A 19,676-nucleotide genomic window follows, 5' to 3' on the forward strand; every position below is an offset into this window, starting at 1 on the left:
GAGGATCGTACCTTGAAGTTTGGAGAACTGTAGGCCTAACAACTTGAAAGACGCTGATAAAGAGAATTTTTATTTCTATGGAACTGGAAAGCAAGATTTTTATTTTATTTTATTTTTTTTTAAGATCAGTGGAAGGAGTTTGTAAAAGGACTCGTAAGGGAGAGAAGAGAGAATTGTGGTTGATATGTCATGTAAACGTAGGCACTGCTGCTGTCAATCAATGACAATATTTGCTAATGTAGGAAAAGTGTAAATCGTTGGAGTTTTAACTAACCGCTGTCTGTCTGTTAAACTCATTCTGACGTACGCTCGCTCTTTCAATTCATTGCGTCATACAATTGCCTTTGATTTCTTTTCATTTCGTTGCATCACATACATCCATTGCATATCTTTTTCAAACTCTTCATCAGTGGTCATCAGATTAAGACAAGGGACAAGTAAGGCGGAAGAATGTTTCTCATTGTACTTCTTTTGGGAAAAAAAAAATGCATTTTCCAATTCTTCACAGATTATCTTTTAAATCATGGTCTGAATTTTATTTTATTTTAATTTTTTTATTATTATTTTTTTTTTTATTACACTGCGTAATCAAAAACGTTAGATGCCTTTTTTTTTTCTACCAATGAGACATAGCCATTGATCTCTGCGAAAGGACCCATAATCCTTATATATCATGATCAAAATTACATATATGAGAAATCCATGTTCACTCTTTTAGTGCTGTTGATGTGCAATGTTGTTAATAGTTGTCTATGTTTTGTTTTATTTTTTTAATTTTTTTTTTTTTTTTTATTTTAATGGGAGTGAGTGGATAAGAACAAGAAAAACCAAACAAACATGAACTATGGCCAGCAGACAGCAGCATTGGGTCTGTTTAGGATGAGACCACCGTGTTTCAAAACAAGCTCATGAACATTGTGGATCTTTGGAAATTTGACCGTTACAAGGAGCTTGTGATTCATCAACCAAAAAAGAGAAAAAAAAACAACCTATCTTTAGTCCAGTTTAAGCAAACTTAAACTACTGTCTGACTAGAGAAGTACTTAGTTAGGTAACCATTTGGTGCTGCGGGTTTCCATTGTGGTGTTTGAGGGCTACCGAGAGTGCCCATGGGCACCATGTTGTTGATGTCGATGCTGGCTGTATGGGCAGGAGTGATGGGTGGAGTCGGTAGATGTTGCGCAAATGGAAGTATGCTAACTGCAAAATTGTGTTCCTCCATCATTCGTCATTGTACTGGGCACCCTTCCGTCATTGTCAGTCCGTTATTCCATTTTAACCACTCTTCCGTCGTCACTCCAGTGACAGTCATTTGTCAACAAAACGCACTTCCCTCAGTTCTTAGTCCATCTTTTTTATTTTTAAAAAGTGTCTCATCATTTGTAACAAAACTAGCGTCCATCAGTGACGTCCTGCCGGACAGTTTGTCAATGCTGACGGAATTCCCACCTTTGGCTAGCTAACAATTCCTATTTCTGTGGATTCAAACTCTTTAGCTCTTGCTAAATTCTGAATTACTCAGCTGTGGTTACGCCTTCATTTTCTTCAACTCTTAACACTCGCTTTGCTTGCCCAAACAAACAGCCTAGCCTTGTGGGAATCTTCCCCTTTTCACCTGATTAGCTCTGTGGTCTTCTAACAAATAGATTAAATTAAATATTCTTCTAAATTAAAGCTATATTTGACTTGCCGCATCACAGCTGGTTATGCACAACAATGATTATACAATAAGCCCCATGAAAGCCTGTGGGAGCCACCTGGCGAAAGTGAATTCAGTTTGAAGCTTCAACCGTGGACATGGAGCTTATTACAAACACTTCACCGTATAAAATGCTTAAACAATTATGTGCGACTGAGGAAAAGTGGGTTTGTCGGAGAACATGTGGTGACTCCGATGACCTACATTTGTAATTACAGTCGTGTTCACCTATCATTTCCTGGCACTGTTCTCCCCGGCATTTTAATGACAAAAATGTTTTTGCAGTCACTGAATGAGTGCTTTGCCAACGCTAAGTATCCATATTTGTGTCATTTTGTCTGTAGAGGTACGCTTTCAGTGTCATATCCTACCATAAATCCCATTACTTCAACAGCTAATATGCTAAACCGATTACGAGTGTCGCACAAACCAAAATCAAATTGCACATTTCATTTTATCAGCTATCTGCGCCATCTAAAACTCCTCATTCACGTAGCAGCCATCTCCCCGACAACAGCTAATATATTTGCATAAACAGATCTTGTTTATTTACAGTGTAGACATGCAATCATACCTTGACAATATTTTTATTAATTTTTTTTATAAAGGCCTCTGACTCTGAGAAATAAATTGGAGATTATTGAAATGCTATCAGGTGGCTAAACCGGGGCATACTTATTACTGGAAGTTTATCCTACATTGTTTAATTTCACAAGGTAACTATGGCACAGTTTGAGTTTATAATCTAAACTTTTTTTTTCTTCATTTTACAAGCTTGAAGCAATCATAGAGTGAGTCAGATGGCTAGTTAAATGTGAAGTTTGAATTAAGTCAGCTAGCTAGCTAGCTGCCTAATTATGTGGGGTTATTTCATGCTTGTTTATAAAAAAAAAAAGAAGAAGTTTGGGCTAGAAACTTATCAAACTGTGCCAAAGTTGTCATGTAAAGTTAAACAATACAGAATAAACTACAGTAGTTAGCTAGCTTAGCTAGCTAGCTATCGTACTTTTTTTTGTTTGTTTTTTTTGTTTTGTTTTTCGAAAAACGATGACAAGACACCTTCACTGAAAATTGTACAATATAATCCATTGTGTTATATATTTTTGCAGAGCTGTGCTGCCATGAAAGCTTTTTGGAATTACAAAAAAAAAAAAGGCAAAGCAAAAGTTAGTACGTGCAGTATCTTTCCAACATTCAAGCGGCTTGCTGTTGTTGACATTTTTACACCAGGAGGTCAACGCCCAGAGCTGATATTCAAATTGTTGACCAATTAGTTTTGGGAATTATTCTTGTCAGCACCACTTGGGGGTTCTCTGTAAAAATAATCCTTCAAATATCACCAACTCTCATCAATGCCTACTGAGCCTTTAATCATAAGCATGTGTCCAATCTACTCAAAGCGCAAAGCAATTATAAATGCCCGCAGGCGAACTGTAACAGGTAGTGACGGCTGGTAATGGATTATTATTTTTTTATCCAAAATGGATGGACCCCCTGCCTCAATAGAAATTGTTTTGCTGTGTATTTTCAGTGGACCCCCAATTGGCTGCATATGTGAACGGGCAGAATTTGTGGGCATTTAAAAAACCAAAACAAAACGTACAAGTTTTCTGTTATCATGTAATTTCCTGTAAGACTGATCTCATTGTAATGTAATCACTTATCTGCATCAAAATAAGAAATTAAATCATTGTAAACCTCTACGTACTAAATGACGGAACTCCAAATTCCTATAAATCACATTTGAGTACCTTTCCCCCGCTTCATGCCATCCTAAACTCTTGAGCCCATTGATTAGTCTGATTAAGTCTCATCAAATAAAAACGACATGATTCACCCCCACCTGAGTGGGAACAGACTCATCAGACTTCACTAATCAAGTACATGTTGGTGCAAGACAATCATGTTTAGCCTCCAAGCAGGGAACTATTAATTTCTTAGCAGTAATTTAAAGTTAATTTATTGCTCTTTGTTTATTGCGCCGCTAAAGTCACAAAGAGGTCATTGTGTCTTTGTCTTGTAATTCTATGTGCAAAAAAAATAAAATAAAAATCTGCTTACTTTCCAAAGCTAATAAGTGTAATTTAGTTTTTGTGCAACTAAGTTCCACAATATTTGTGAAGCTGCTTCAGAGAATCCTCACAGTAATAATTTGTTGTTTTTTTCTGGTGTTTCATTTGTACAAGAGCTGCCAATAAACAGTCACCTCATCTATTGTCATGATGATTCCTCTGTAAAGAGGCTTTACACCTTTTCTGCCGTCTATGATAGTGAGAATTATTGCATGTGCGAGAATATGTGTGTATATTGTATACAGCAGATTGTCTATCTGTCAGCTTTGGCTTTTTGGAAATTGAGCGAGGACAGAAAATAGGGAATTGGCAGATGTGAAAGGGTCGGCTCCATCGAAGGAGAGGCAAAGTTGTCACAATAATTCCTGGTGACATGACTTCAACTGTATAGTCCTATTTGAGCATTTGTATCTCGCATGTTACTCAATACCACAGGGCACATCTCTCCAATGCATTTTTATGAGCTTTCTGTCAGGTCCCTCCGCGGTGGTTCACGAGTAACAAAACAGGTCGACAGGCTCTCAGGGATGCTGACAATCTAATGCTAAACCTTGAAGGACAAAAATAAATAAAAAATAAAAAAATCCCAGGGACACTTGAACTAAGAATTCAGTCTTTGGTTATCTGGTTTGTTTGCACTTTCAAGGTTGATTCTTCTGAATAGAAGAAGTGGGGGGATCACTTATGTTGTGATTTTTATGTTGTAATTTTGGCAGTCCTGTGTCTCCATATGAGTGTGCAGTAGATGAAAAATGTGGAAGACATCTTCATATCATTAAATGTAGAAAGAATTAACACATAACAGATGCTCTTCAAATTTGGCGGGCAAAAAATGTTGATAAAGAGCCTTTTTAAGTGATTAATCACGATTAATCAAAACTCTAAGGTGTGATTAATCTGATTTAAAAAATGTAATCGTTTGACAGTTCTAAAAAACAAAAAAAAACAAAAAAACTGTATTTAGGCCTTTGCCATTTTCTTGTTCCATTCCTTTTGCTATGCTTAAACCTTATTTTGTCTCATCTTATTTGAAGTCACAGCATATAACATAAACTCCTTTCTGATTGAATCTTGCCCTGTTTCACATTTTTGGTCCTTCTTGAATACAAATCTTTCTAGTGAATTGTCTTAAAAATCGGGCCTTTGGCTTGCAGTTTGCAAAAAGGATATTCGGTATGTATGCATACATACCTCAAAAATATTGAGTTTTGGAAGCAAGCTCTTTGAGCTGATAGTTTTAATTAATTAATTAATGCAATATTTCAACTAGTCCAGGCTTCTTTTTTTTTCAGCTCAAGTACATTGCTGCAGAATGAAGTGTTGTTCCTCTGAGCTTTCCATTTGTCACCAAGAGAAAAGCACGCAAGCAAAAGTACACGCACTGGAAAGTGTGAGGAAAATGAAGAACAGTGCAATAAGGTGGCAGGGTGAATGGAGAGAAAGAAGCAACCTAATTCATTTCAATTGTCAGTTCATGTCCCTCACGCTCTATTCACTAACCGACAAAAGGCTCCGATGAGCAGCAAGAAAATTTACCTTGATGGAATATGTTGATTTCAGCCACACCTTCCTGTCTGACGGCCTCGACTGCCTCACTTGTGCTGCAATATTTATCTTACTGGAGCCGATTTGCCATTCGTTTTGATCTTGAAAGACACTGTAATAATTAAATACATGTAGCGCCGTGGTGCATAATGCATGATGGGGAGAATGGGCGGCATGAGGATTGTTAGCCCTCTTGAAGGAGCACTTCAGCACACACACCATCGCCTCGTTACTGTAAAACGATGTTATTAGACCACAACATTTTGGATGGAAATGCATACTTCTGAGATGCATATTCACAGAAGAATTGTGTGATATATAATAAATAGAAAATATTAGATGAGCCCATTGAATAACTGTGAGATATATACGTGGGAATATGTGAAAATCTGTAAAAGCTGCTCTGCAGTCTTTCAGAGAAAAACGCACGTTTGTGTCCTCGGCTGACACAGTGCATCACCGGCCTCTTGTTTGCCTGTGATTACCAAACCCACTCGTGTTCTATTTCTACCGTGCATTAACCTTTGAAATCATAGCGTGTCCCTAACGCCCCCGTTCTCAAACTGACATCAAAAGACCAAATGTAAACAACACTTAGCGCTCACAGTTTGCAACATACGGGCTAATTTGCAGCGCTGATTCAACATGTCCGCCATCATGTGCGGCATGCTAATTGTGAATTCGCAAAAGCTCCTCACTAACAGAAGTTTCACAGCTAGTTGAAAAAGGAAAAAAAAAACAAAGCTATTGAACACTATCAATGGCCACCCACAGCAACGCTCGCCTGGTCCTTATTTTTCGTACACATTTCACAGAAAAATCTCGTCATGTGACAAACACTTCCATGGAACAATCCATGCTAAGATAAATTTGCTATAGTAACTAGGGATGTAACGATATCCAAACATCACGATTCGATATTATCACGATATGAAGGTCACGATACGATAATTATCACGATATTGTGGGGGGGGATTGGCGATATTTCAAAAAGATAACTGTATTGTATAAAAAAAAAGACCTCGTACTAAAAAAAGGTTAGCAGTTATATTAATACAGGGCAATATTAATATGTGGGGTTCTTCTTTTACTGCATGTAGACGGCCCACTCCCTGGAACTCTCTTTTTAAAATTGATCCGACAATGGACCATGACTTGCATTACATTCTAGAAACGGAGAGATGCCGCTTGTATAATGAGTGTCATGATGGGAGGTCTTCTCCCAGCGTACTGTTCACAAGCATCCTATTGTCTTGCAATTGCTATTGCCGGCCGAGCAATAATTTACTCTGACTGCTGCTTGATCCCCAAGCCCTCCGACCGCACACCCCCTTCATTTAAGGCTTTCATCTCAGATAAGCTGTGTAGGTGTACTACCGTATAATGGCACCCAGTTTAATAAGCACTAAACGCGCTTTCCTCCAAGAGCCAACAAAAGGAAAGGCTTCATTGGAGAATGATGAACTGATAGTAGAGGTTGAAAAGTCTGCCTATAGTTGGTGACGATTTACTGTTGAGATTTTTAATAATATATTCGACAGACTACATACTAAATATGGATCAATGGACCAAATATAAATATATATATATATATATATATATATATATATATATATATATATATATATATATATATATATATATATATATATAAATAGTTTTGTTTTTTTTGTTTTTTTCTTCAGGGCCGATACTGATCTGATTATTAGCAGCCAATGAGGCTGATATTCATTTTCACTGAAATGGAAAATTTTGGCATCAAATTCTAAACATTAAAAAAAATTACAAACTCCAATGATTTTTTTTTAAATCAATAGTGACCAATTTTCACACTAGCAAGATGTTGATTTGCTCCATTATTGACTATCATATAATTTTATTTTATTTTTTAAAAAGGCCAATTCCGATATTTGTCTAAATGTTTCATATCAGCACTGAAAAAAAAAAAATGCCCGGCTGATAATCTTATTTATATTACTCAGACATGTAACCAACTTGAAAACCAGACATGACTGAAGGGAATGAACATTGAAAACAAAAAAAACACATGAAATAGGCTGTGATGAAAGTCTAGAACATTGCCAAAAAGGAAAGCAAAAAAAAAAATCTGCCGGGGAATGTCATTTTGGTCTGGCGAGCAAAAATTCTACATATGCTTCCATTGCTTCCACTCTCCCTGCTGATATGTTTTTCCCCCAATATCTTACTGGTTATCCTGTCTCTTACTGTCAAATGCTGCTTCATTGACTGTGGTGAGGTTTCCATCATTCGGAGAAATCTTGAACCGCAGACTACAAAATAATGTATCTTTGGGTGAGTTTTGGCATTTGCAAAGGTCTGAAGTGCAATGCTTTTACAGAGTGTTGCAAGACAACCAGAGTTAATGGCAATTATTTATAATTTATTTACCAAGTAGTACAGTACCCTGAATTTCAATATGATGTGCCGTCCTCATTCGCAGCCGCCATAACGGCCAGTCATCAAAACGTTTACTATGTTAAATAAGACTTGGCAGTGGATGCATTGTTTCAATACATGTGAATTAAACAAAATGGTGCAAAATCAGAACGGCGCAATTACACTCACAGTTCATATCCAGCCTTAAACATTTCCCTGACAAATGCGATTGCAATAGACTGTCAAAGGGAAAAAAGGATAAGTCATTTTTTTTGTGGAAGGTGGTGTCACCTTGGCAACAGACAGGCGCGAGGGCCCTTTGAGGCTGACGGGAGTAAGGGAAAAAAAAAATGAAACTGTCTTTATTGGGGAAATCTGGGTTTCTTACCTTCTGTTGTCGCAAATGTGGTTTTATTTGGGGCCATCTGTTGGGCCAGCAGTGTCAGATTCAGTGACACTGATTATGAACAGGCTCATTAAGAAGGCTGGCTTTGTGGATAATGCTCTACTGTGAGAACATTACACGAGCGCCGCCATGTCTTATTACTTCATTCCGTGACCACGCTTGTAACACATCACCCGTATCTCAAATCCATCCATCCGTTTTCCCAATCAACTTTCCCCATTGAAAGAAATGAAAACGTCTGGAACTGTGCCAACTTGCTGAATATAGGCAAGAACTGAAAATCTCTGTATCCAAATTAGGCAAGATTGATCCATGGCTAGTATGTGAATTTGTAAGAGAAAAGAATACAGAGAATTCGACTGCCACCAATTTCTGAGAAGCACTTGTACCATTAATCAGTCCTCTCCATTGCTCTGCATGTTTCCACATGCTTTCATACTCGTCATTAATGTGAAGACTTGTATATAAATTATGGAGAGGTACTTAATTTTTATGCTTCACCTTTATCTGCATGTGAAATTATGTTCACAGGATGTCTGTAATATGTACAAACAGAAAATAGTAATAAAACGGTGTTTATTTAATGACTTTGTGTTAATCTCATTCACTGCCATTGACGGTTATAGACGTCAAAGATGAATTCTTACTGGGCTGGCAGTGAATGAGTTTAAAAAAAATAAATAAATAAATAGATTATTCTGGTCCAGGTAAAGCTCATACCATGAGCAATCTATTTGCAGTTAAAAGCATTTTGTTTGAAATCAGAGTACATTTTATTCAATGGCAACTCTCATTTAAACCCACAACCGGGTTTTTTTTTGTTTTTGTTTTTTGTTTTTTTTTTACCCCAACTGGGTATTAATGGGTTCAGTTTTTCAAGTTGTTTTTTCCCCCAATGTATCAGAAACTCAAAGTTAAAATCTGTACAACTGTTATCACTTGGGCACATAATGTTCTTCTTTTACTTCAACCTGCCAAAACAGCCACATGGGTGCTAATGCATGGACAAACAGAATAAATGAACACTGGCAATGAAATTCTGTTTAGAAGCAAGCAAATGGAATGAAATAAATTATTTGTTGGTTGGGATACAGCAAGGTCTAAATAGCAAATTATTGAACCTATTTGTTGCATTGATGTAAAACATGCATGGGGTAAAGCGACGGTTACTGTATTCATATTTTAATGCTGTTGCATTTACTGAGTGACCTTGTGCTTGCGTTACGTTGCTTTGGTGAGATAAATTCAAATCACAAAAGAAGTTGAAATGGGGTTTTTTTTTTTTTTTTTTTTGCATTGTATTCCATGTGCACATCTGTGCGTCTGTTAACGCGTCTTGAGTGATGCATATTCATCTGTGCTCTGCATATTCTCACGGCTAAAAGGAGAAAAGGAAGATGGAGGGACAGAATTGGGTCAGTCAGAGGCAGAGCTCCCCAAAGCGCCAGTCAGAGTGCTGAATTTCTGAGGAGGGACTGCAGGCAAATACGCCGTCACCAGCTTGACCTTCCCATTTTGGCAAAGAGGGACATGTAAATATTACATCTGCAAACAGACACAAACACACATACTAATAAACTCCATGACATCGGGAGAGACTAAAATATTAGTTTGGCGTAAAAAATTACTAGTATTAAAAAATAAATAAAAAATGAATCATTTACTCTCAACTTGTTTTGGCTCATTCAGAACATTTCACCCTTGGTAGTGATCACATGTACAACTTAGCTGTATTTTGCATCTACATAATTTTGTTACAACCTTATTTCAAGATTGAATTAATTCAGATTTTCAATCAGATTCAAGTCTCGGGCTCTGGCTGGGCAACTGAAGGACAACCAGAGCTCGACTTGTCCTGAAGCCACTTCTTTCATATCTTGGCTGTGTGCTTGCGGTCTTTGCTCCACTGAAAGACGATCCGTGGCCTCAGTCCGAGATCAAGACTTTATTGTCATGATGGTATTGGCCACGTGATGAGTGGTGCCTTGTTTTCTCCAAACATGATATCGAGTATTCTCATCAGACCATATAATTTTGTCCGTCACGGTCTGAGGGTTGTTGCAACGTGAGGGTGCCACTTGACCTTACGGGCCTGATTGCGCAAGAGGAGGTTGCCCTTCTGGAAGGTTCTCCTCTTTCCACAGACGAATGATGAAGCTCTGACATAGTAACTATCAAGTTCTTGGTCACCTTCCTGATGAAAATTATTTTACATAGTTTGGACAGGCAGGTTTTTTTTCCCCTCACAAATCTGCGAGTTTATTTCTCGTAAATGTACAAGTTTTTTTTGTTTTGTTTTTCTTGTAACATTGCAAATTGCGAGTTCATTTCTTGTGCTTTCTTGGGCTACCGTTTGAGGAAATATGTTTCAGTATTTTAATGGCTATTTTGATCCGTTCATGGAGTTTCTTCTAATTGGCTGTAACTCACGTGTACATTCAGTTTCACTAATAACGGTGATGATGCTTTCTTGTTGATGGGATTCTCAGAAATAAAATGGGTACCATATCTTTGCAGTGGCCCTCGGCAAGGCGAAGATGGCATGATTTATTCATCCGTGCACGTTAAGGCTGGCTTGTTCAGTCACACGTGGCCAGATATCTAATTTCACAATACAAGTAACAGTACAGAAAATTCAATTTGTTTTTGTTTCCCTGCCATTTAAGGCAATTTCCATAAAATGAGAGTGGCTGCCATCCAAAATCAATAGATGTTCCCAAACCCCCAAGCCTAATGGGGTAGATAGCTAAGACCACAAGTTAATTGTTCAGCATTGTCCTTGAAGTCTTTCTCTCTTGCTGTGTGTCTGTCTCCCCGTCTGTCTGCCACTTATTTACAATGCGCTCTTGACTGTTTCTTGAGAAGTCTTTGCCCACAGGACTTGTAATGACGTGGGAGTTTGGGAATGGCAGACACTGGCATGCCCAGGCTGGAATGTAATAGACAGATCAAGGATTTGTTTTGTTGTTGTTGTTTTTTAGACATGCATTATTTTCATGTAAAAGCTTAACACAAAAGAATACAATAGACCCATGTTACGTTTTCACTTGTCTGTTTAGGGGTTTTGCCTGTATTTATTTCGCAAAAATATTCACCCAACACAATGCCATCAACCCATCTTACTTTGTCTTGGTATCTTTTGAGGTTTTGCGATCCAGTCGATCAACGGCCTCTGAGCTAACTAGCTTCATATTACCGATGTGAATATATGATATCTCTTTATTCCTGCATGTGTCATTATGTGTCATTCCTGAGCAAATCTCGCTGTTGTTAAAGTCACTGCGCTGTAGTTTTTATGAAGGACGTAATTGAAAATCAGTTTGACGCAAATAGGCAGAATGTGTTTGAAACCAATATATTCTGGGGGCAGCAGATCATGAAATCAGAAAAACAAAATGACAATTGCCTCTGAACAAAGCAACGCGTAATATAACCAAGTTCATTGCTGATAGTTACTACTGTACAAATTCTATTTATTTGATTTTTATCTGTAGTTATTTTTTTATTAACTCGTGAAATTGTTTTTTATGAAAAATGAAGTTCTCTTCAGTCTTTTCAAGAAAAAATAGTGATACATCTTGGGGAACTTGGGGAGTTGGAGCTATCCCCGTCTGACTGGGTGAGAGACGGAGGTTACCGCCCTGGATAGATTGCGAGTCAATCACATGGCTGAGTGAATGGGGGAAATGAACCTGACCCAGCTACAAGGGAGTTATGTGAAACACTACAAAAAAAAGTTGTCCAATATTCTTTCTGACAAACATTTATTTGTATGTTTGTTTAAATCCATATTAATATATCCAAACGATTTTCATTTCTATACTGTATATAAGCCTGTTTTGTTCGATATTCAGAATACTTGTTCATACTGTATTGTCCATCCAACCTAAAGCTATCCAAGATAAAATATCCCCCAACACGTTAATCTAATGAATTGTACAGCATTTGAATCGATAAATGGACCCACAACACATCCCCCCCCCCGAGAGATCGCAATCTGGAAAGCCTCCGTGATCCTATACGTGCTTCATTGATTTTGAAGCACTTCAAACCTGCAGTTCGTCAACGCTGAATAGATAAACGGATTGAGTTGCCTCGTCTTGCTGCTCTTAGCCTGCCGATTGTGTCGCTATTTGCAATACTGCTGTATCCAACAGTGGTAGATGAGAAGATTTAGTGGCGATTTCCAGTGGAGAGTGGGTGGGGAATTGTGGGTATAATGGTCTCAGTCCAGGGAGCTTCCACTTTGATAATCTAATGCTGAACAGATATGTATCGGCAGGAACTAGTGAAAAAGTGTCAGGTTTACCTTGATCAGTGTCGTTGAATCACATAAATATTTTCTTCTTCGTGATCTGTATTTCTTCATGTTTTGTGTTGTGATATACTCTGTCTGCTGTTTGCGCCTTCCGTGTCTGCTGGTCGTGTCATTGTCCCCAGCTAGTCTTGTCTCCCCGGCTCCTTGTGTCAGATAATCAGCTCTCGCCATCCACTTGTCTTGTCCGGATGTGCCTCGTTTTCTTGTCCCTCACTTTGTATTTAGCTAGCGTTTCTGTTCAGTGCGTCTCGGTTCACTGACCTTTGCCACGTGACCTGCGTGATGAGTCATTGTTCACGTTGTATCACAGGGTATTTGTGCTCTTCTTTTGAGCTTTTGTAAATAAAAAAGCCCCTTTTTCCTTACTCCTTGAAGAAAGTATTTTACAAAATGCCAATTCCTAAATTGTGAATGCATCTGTGAATGTGCTGCTGTTTGCATTACTCATGTCTTTCCTCCGTGACACATTAGCATGACTGAATGGGGGACATCTTTTTTTACACAATGTGTCATCCCATCTAAGACAGTAATCTGCACTTCATTAGATCCACTCCGCTGCTTAGTGGAGGACAACGGGCTAAGTTTGCTCTCTGAGCCACACACACAATTTGTGTTTTCTATGTGTCGTGGGGACCGAAGGAGCTGTTATTTCCGTGGTTTCTGTGGCCACAGCGGGGCGTGCGTGTTGGCGGGGTCGGCCATAGTGTCTCATCACAAAGCCTTGGGTCAAATGAAACCATTTAATGAAGTAACTATTTTTATAAATTGACTATTTAAATGGGTTGCTGAGGGGGGCCCCATTTTTCTTTCTATCCATTAGCTCTTCTCTCCAGTGAATACTTCCACTCTTTTCCATCTCCTCTCACAGAAAAAATTATAATCTTATCTGCAACACGATCTTAGTGCACAGAGAGACTCATCTGCCAATCCGTCCATCACCTCAAACAACAAGAGGTTGAAAGCTTATCCTCGATGCGGTCCCATCCTCTGTCACTCCAGTAGCGCACCTCAACACTCTTTCACTGTTCACCAAGAACGACTATAACATACTTCTCTGGTATTCCAAATGTCTTGTTACAACACCTCAGGTTCTTCCTTGCCACCCTGCCATAAGCTATTTCTCATTCTCAGGGCAAGCGTGTGGCATCTGCTGTGCTCTTTCTAGACACTAAATCGTATCGACGTGTCTGTAACACACTTATCGGTACATTTTCATTTATGTCTTTAATCACCCCAACCTGCTGCGAATACTTCACATCCGGATCCCTCTGCTTATAGCCACCTCCTTTTCCCCTTCCTTTGTGTCCAACCCGATGCACAACTCATCACTCACTTTATGTTTGGCCTTTGCCACCTCACTCTTAACCTCCTGTGTCCTCTTATTGTAAACCTGTCTTCTGTCTTCGCTTCTCTCGGTAGCTCATCTCTTTCTTTGCCACCTTCTTTTTTTCCCTTGTACTGTACTGAATATCCTCCTTCCACCACCGAGTCTTTTTATATTCTTTATCTGGCCAGAGGAGTCACGAAGCACCTTCCGACCAGTTTCCCTAATCACTTTTGCTGTATCTACCCAAATCATCCAACAGACTCTCAACACGACCCTGAGCTTTTCTTGACTCCTTCTAAAAGTCCTCATATTTGATCCTTCATTTTTTTCTCATCTATAGCCATCTTGCACACTACTCACAACCTCCGGTCTTTCTCATGTTGCATCACTGACAAAATATAGTGTACCTGTGTACACACATAGCACATTTCTTCTTTTTTTTTTTTTTTTTTTTACAAAAGTTCTTAACACCAAACCGTTCCCTTCAGCAACATTTAGGTCTCTTCTCTATCTTGCAACAAATCAGGAGTGTCAAACTCATTTTCACCTTGGGCGGCATCAGCATAGTGGTTACCCTCAAAGGGCCAGATGCAACTCTAAACCGTATACGGTATCTCACAAAAGTGAGTACGTCACTCACATTTCTGCAGATATTTAATTAGAATATTCTCAAGGGAACACACTGAAGAAATGAGACCATGAAAAGTAGTCATTGTACAGCTTATGTGAACTGAATGTATTGTTCCTTCAAAATAACTCAAACCTCTTGGCAACAAAAGTGAGTACACCTCTTTGTCATTTTTCTTCCCCGGTGTCACGTGACTGAATGTTAAAAGGTGTGAATAGGGAGCAAATTGGCTTGAAAAAAACTCATGAACTGGTGTGCTCGTATATCAGGGGCAGCTACAATGAAGGATCCTCTAAGCAATTGGGGGATCAATGCTTTGCTGAAGGGCACATTACGAGTGCTCAGGAAGCAAACTGGCATCTCTCCAACAGCCAGTAGATATCCCCCATATATTTAGTCTACAAGTTAATGGCCTCGTAGTGGGGTCTGAAAGCTGTGACGCTCCAGTCCTCTAGCCGAGCTCTTCCAGAATGAGCTCCTGTCACCCCAAGCTAAAAGCTCTAGCCAAGACTTGTGCGTCCAAATAAACCAAGAATGCAGCAAAGTGGCAGACTAATTAGGTGCATGTTAGGTGGTGGTGATTCCAAAGTACTGTCTATGTTGCGTCTTGGCCTAAGTCAGCTGGGATATGCTCATGTCCTTCTTTAAGAAAGCAAAAAAAGTCCCAAGGAAAAACTGCACAGGCACAGAATCAAACATTTGATACTGGCTAAAATGTCCAACCTGGGATTTCGCCAGAAACTGTGCACTTTCGGTCTTCCAGAACAAATCCCCTGATGACGCAATCTAGTTTCCACAAGACTAGTTACGCAAAAACAAAGTGCATTCCCAGTGCCACAAAGTGATTACACTGCGGCTTTGACATTCGAAAGCACTCCTCCCGAAAAGTCGACCCATAACTGATTGCTCACCCTGTTCACCTCCCGTAATGACTCATTTCAGCTATGGCTATGCTGAGCCTTGGCCCAGGGACCCGGTAATAATCCTCTGCATTAATTAGATGACCCCTGGAGATGTCTGCAACTGCAGTGCAAGGCACAAAGAACCGTCTCTCTGCTTATTGTTTATAGCTGGCTGTAAAGGGTCCAGCAGTGGGAGAGATTAAACAGATCAGGAAGATGAGAGTGGTGGGGATGGTCAGCTGGAGGGCAATCGTGACATACTGAATGGTAATTGTGGCCAAATATTATTTGCCTCTTTGGTTTATTTTCGCTTCAGTATGGTGATCGATGAACAGCGGGCTATCTTCTCTCACTCAAAATAGTCTTGCTTACTTACTCTGCAGTGCCACATATTTAACTCATTCACTCCCAGCCATTTTCACAGAAGCAATCCCGTTCGCTCCCGGCTGTTTTACTGAATTTCGACTGATTTTGCAAGGCCCATAGAATATTGTGTTCTATTGCTATAAAAGCATGGAACCTATCAAAAGAAAGATTAAAGTCTCTTCTTTCATCAGGAAAAAAAAAGTGTTTTTATCTGTTTCCGTTTTGCAGCCATTATCATTAGAAGAGAGCTAAGTTTAATCAGTTTTCACAAATCTATTTAAAATTGCAAGTAATTGAGCTTTTTTTCTAGATGGCCCTGGTTGATCTCCTTTGCTCTGCTGCCACCTGCTAGCCGTTTGTGTAATAACTACCATTTCTGCAACCGTTCTTTGCAGTTGAGAGGCTGCATCAAAGCCTTATGTATGCTCTAGTATAAAAAAACAAAAAACAAAAAAAAACGTATAAATACGTCTTTGGGACACTTAGACATAAAAAAAACATATTTACACGTTATTGGGAGCAAATGAGTTAAGGCCATGTCAAACGCTGAGCTAGATGAACTGATTAATAGGAATACAAGAAAGCCAAGTAGATCAAATGCATCTCTTGATAATAAATATAAACGTGTACGTTAGTCGTAAAGCTGAAGTTTAAAACGGCAACGGTGAATATAGCATGCAGTAAATTCTAATAATGAGATTGCGCCTTGGTAACAAGCAAAAACGTGAATGCATGCTCAAGGTGAAAGCAAAGGTCAGTCAAGATTGAAATTGAAATGAAATGTCTTCCTTGTGTGCGCATCTCCCGTAATTGTTTTGTTTCTGTGTTCAAGTTACTCACTCCATCATGCAACATCCCAAGTGCTTCATTTGCTTCTCATTAGGGATCACCGGAGTGAAACTGACTCGCAAAGCTGCTGACAAACGCAGGCAAACGTAAATAAACGCGCGCGCGTGCGCACGCACATCGACTTGAACATCATCATAATTCACTTGTTATCCTTTCCATATGTACACTGTCATGATGGTTGGCAAAGACCCATTGAAGCGTTAATATGATGCTGTGGTATTGCAAGGTACACTGGCATGTTATGGTGCGTCACAACATTTTTCAGTACACTCACAATTCATAACCACAAGGCTAATAAAGATCATTTTATGGCTGTGTTAAGTAGTGAAAATGCTTTATGGATAAACCGCAACACGCAAGGTTATAAACTGCGGGAGTGAAGTAGTGCTTGGGGTTGGAGTGTAATTCTTGTGCATGCGTTTGTTTGAATGTATTAAGGAATTACTGCGTTAAAATAAGAGTGTGGTATTTGCCAGCCTGAAGAGTTAGAAAGATTTTAAACTGACAATTCACAAAGGCTCTTAACATTATTATTATCCAGACAAGCATGTAAAGAAATAACCATTCTTGTTGTGGCAACTTCCCATTTGATCCATCGTTTTCGTTATCCTTTACACAAGAGCAGTGGTGTCAAACTCCATAATAGCTCAGGGGCCGCATGGAGGAGAATGTATTACCAAGTGGGCCGGAGCTGTAAAATAATGGCATATATAACTTAAAAATTGAAACCCCCTTCACTTCCGGCTGTTTTACTTGATTTTTGACTGATTTTTTTTGCAAAGCCCACAGAATATTGTGGTCTATTGTTATAAAAACATGGAACCTACAAAAAAGAAAGATTAGAGTCCCTTCTTTCATCAAGAAGAAAAAAGTATGTTTCCGTTTTGGAGCTATTAGCGTTAGAATATAGCCTAGTTTCATCATTATTCACAAATCTTTTTAAAACTGTGGGGAAACGGCTTGTTTTCAACATGGCCCCGGTTGATCTCTTATACTCTGCTGCCACCTGCTGGCCGTTTTTGTAATAACTACCATTGCTTCAGCAGTTCTCTTCAGTTAAGAGGCTGCATCAAAGCCTTCTGTATGCTCCATCATAAAAACAAACAAACGTATAAATATGTCTTTGTGACACTGTTAATATTTAAAATAGAACATATTTATACGTTTTTGGGAGCCAATAAGTTTAATTGAATTTGTGTTGTATTTAACACGTTTATGTTGGTCTATGATTAAAAATAATTATAATTATAATAATAAAAAAAAAAAAACATAACTTTAATTTGTGTGTAAAATAATGACATCCAGGACGATTCCCCGTCCAAGTTGCATTGCTCATCTGAGGACTGCTTGTGAAATTATAAATGTATATGTTTTGATTGTGGCCAGCTGAGTAATTAGTCCGACAGTACAAATTTATTTTTTACTTCATTTCGCAGGCCGGATTAAACCGCTTTTGCGGACCTGATCCAGCCCACGGGCCGTATGTTTGACACCCCTGCACAAGAGCTTCAACCTCATTGCAACATCAGTATGTATTAGGAGCAACAACAACTACCCCAGTAAGCAAGCTCTCGTCAACAAATTGTAAATTCACTTTGTGCACCTCGGTCTCTTTTCACTCACATTTTTCCTGTCTCTCTTGAAAGGGATTTTTCTATCAGTACTATCCAGACGGTTGATCAATACCCTCTGCTCAGGTATGTAATGGGTTTGAGCCTTTTTCCTCACGCACATGCCATGCAGTCATTCTCTCACTCTCTCTCTTTCCTCTCTGTGACTCACATTCCAAATAAGAGCATTAATGAATACTTCTGCCGAGGCTTAAATATTTGCCACTTACAAAATCCTACTCGCGTATATTTGTTTTAAGTTTCTTCCCTTGAATCAGAAAAAAAAAAATGTAGTGAATCTTTATGAAACTTCAACATTTACAGCTTAGAAAGCCTTAATAAGCACATCAAATAACAGCCTGACATGTTAAGATATGAAGCATCTCAACACGTTGAAAAAGATTTCAGGAAATCAAAAGACCTACAGGGAACAACAGGCATGCAAATAAACAAAGAAGTTGACAATGACTGGAAAACGCAAAAGAGCAAAGAAATCCAAGACGACACACATGCGAGAACACGTAACTGACAAAAGGCGGAACAAAGCAGACGCTAGGCATTCATTCACTCATTATATATTTTCTTAACATAATCTTAGATATTTGATGTACTATATTTACCAATTTGTTAAGTGTGTGTGTGTGTGTGTGTGGGGGGGGGTTCTTTTAGGCAGGGAAAGTACAGCAAAAATGAGGCTGTGCTAGCGCTAAGCTTAACATTTAAAATCTAAAACATTACTTTTGTAATCCAGTCATCATCAGTAAATTATTTTTAAATCAAGTAATAAAGTAAAAATAGTGAAGCAACTAAGTCATGTTTAATATCAAGTAATCAGTAAAGTGACTAAGTTACTTTTTCAAAGTAACTGTGGCAACGCAATTACTATGTAGCTGTCAATTTATAAAAGAAAACACTTTTTCTCTAGGCAATTACAAACCTTTGTGTTGTTGAAAGTCATTTTGTTATGATGCTCACCAAGCATCATTAAAATTATGTAATGCAGTTTTTTTTTTGTTTTTTTTTGTTTTTTTAAACAAGTCCATTCCTGCAAATTTTATGGTCTCGTGCGTAGCCACACGGGAGTGTTGTGATGGACTAATTTGGTTGAGGAGAGTGTGAATAATTACGAGTCGTAATCAAAAGTTTATGTTGCGACTTTTGGGGTTGTCCCACGAGGGGTCGCCACAGTGAGTTACTGGCATGTGCTGTTTGTCACCATTTTTAAACTAAACAAACACATATGTCATGTATCACTGTAAAAATCAGGTGAGTGGGCACATACAACTATATGCGTAACAGACACCTGGAGCCAATCTAATCTGAAAAGCACTTTCATTACATGGATCCTGCCCTTTAGTGTCGATGGCACATGGCCATCAAGATAACAATGATCAATTTAGCCAGCTAACTCGATGCGGCTGGAGATGGCTTATTGATGTCTTCACATCCTGTGGAGCAAGGATGATGCTGGACTGCTGGACTTGCAGGTTGAGACTGAGGGTGTCGAGAATGCTAAGTGGTGAAGTTAACCTTTTCAGTGCCGAACATGGCATTTTT

This window comes from Festucalex cinctus, chromosome 20, assembly GCF_051991245.1.
Source record: "Festucalex cinctus isolate MCC-2025b chromosome 20, RoL_Fcin_1.0, whole genome shotgun sequence".
Lineage (NCBI taxonomy): Eukaryota > Metazoa > Chordata > Actinopteri > Syngnathiformes > Syngnathidae > Festucalex > Festucalex cinctus.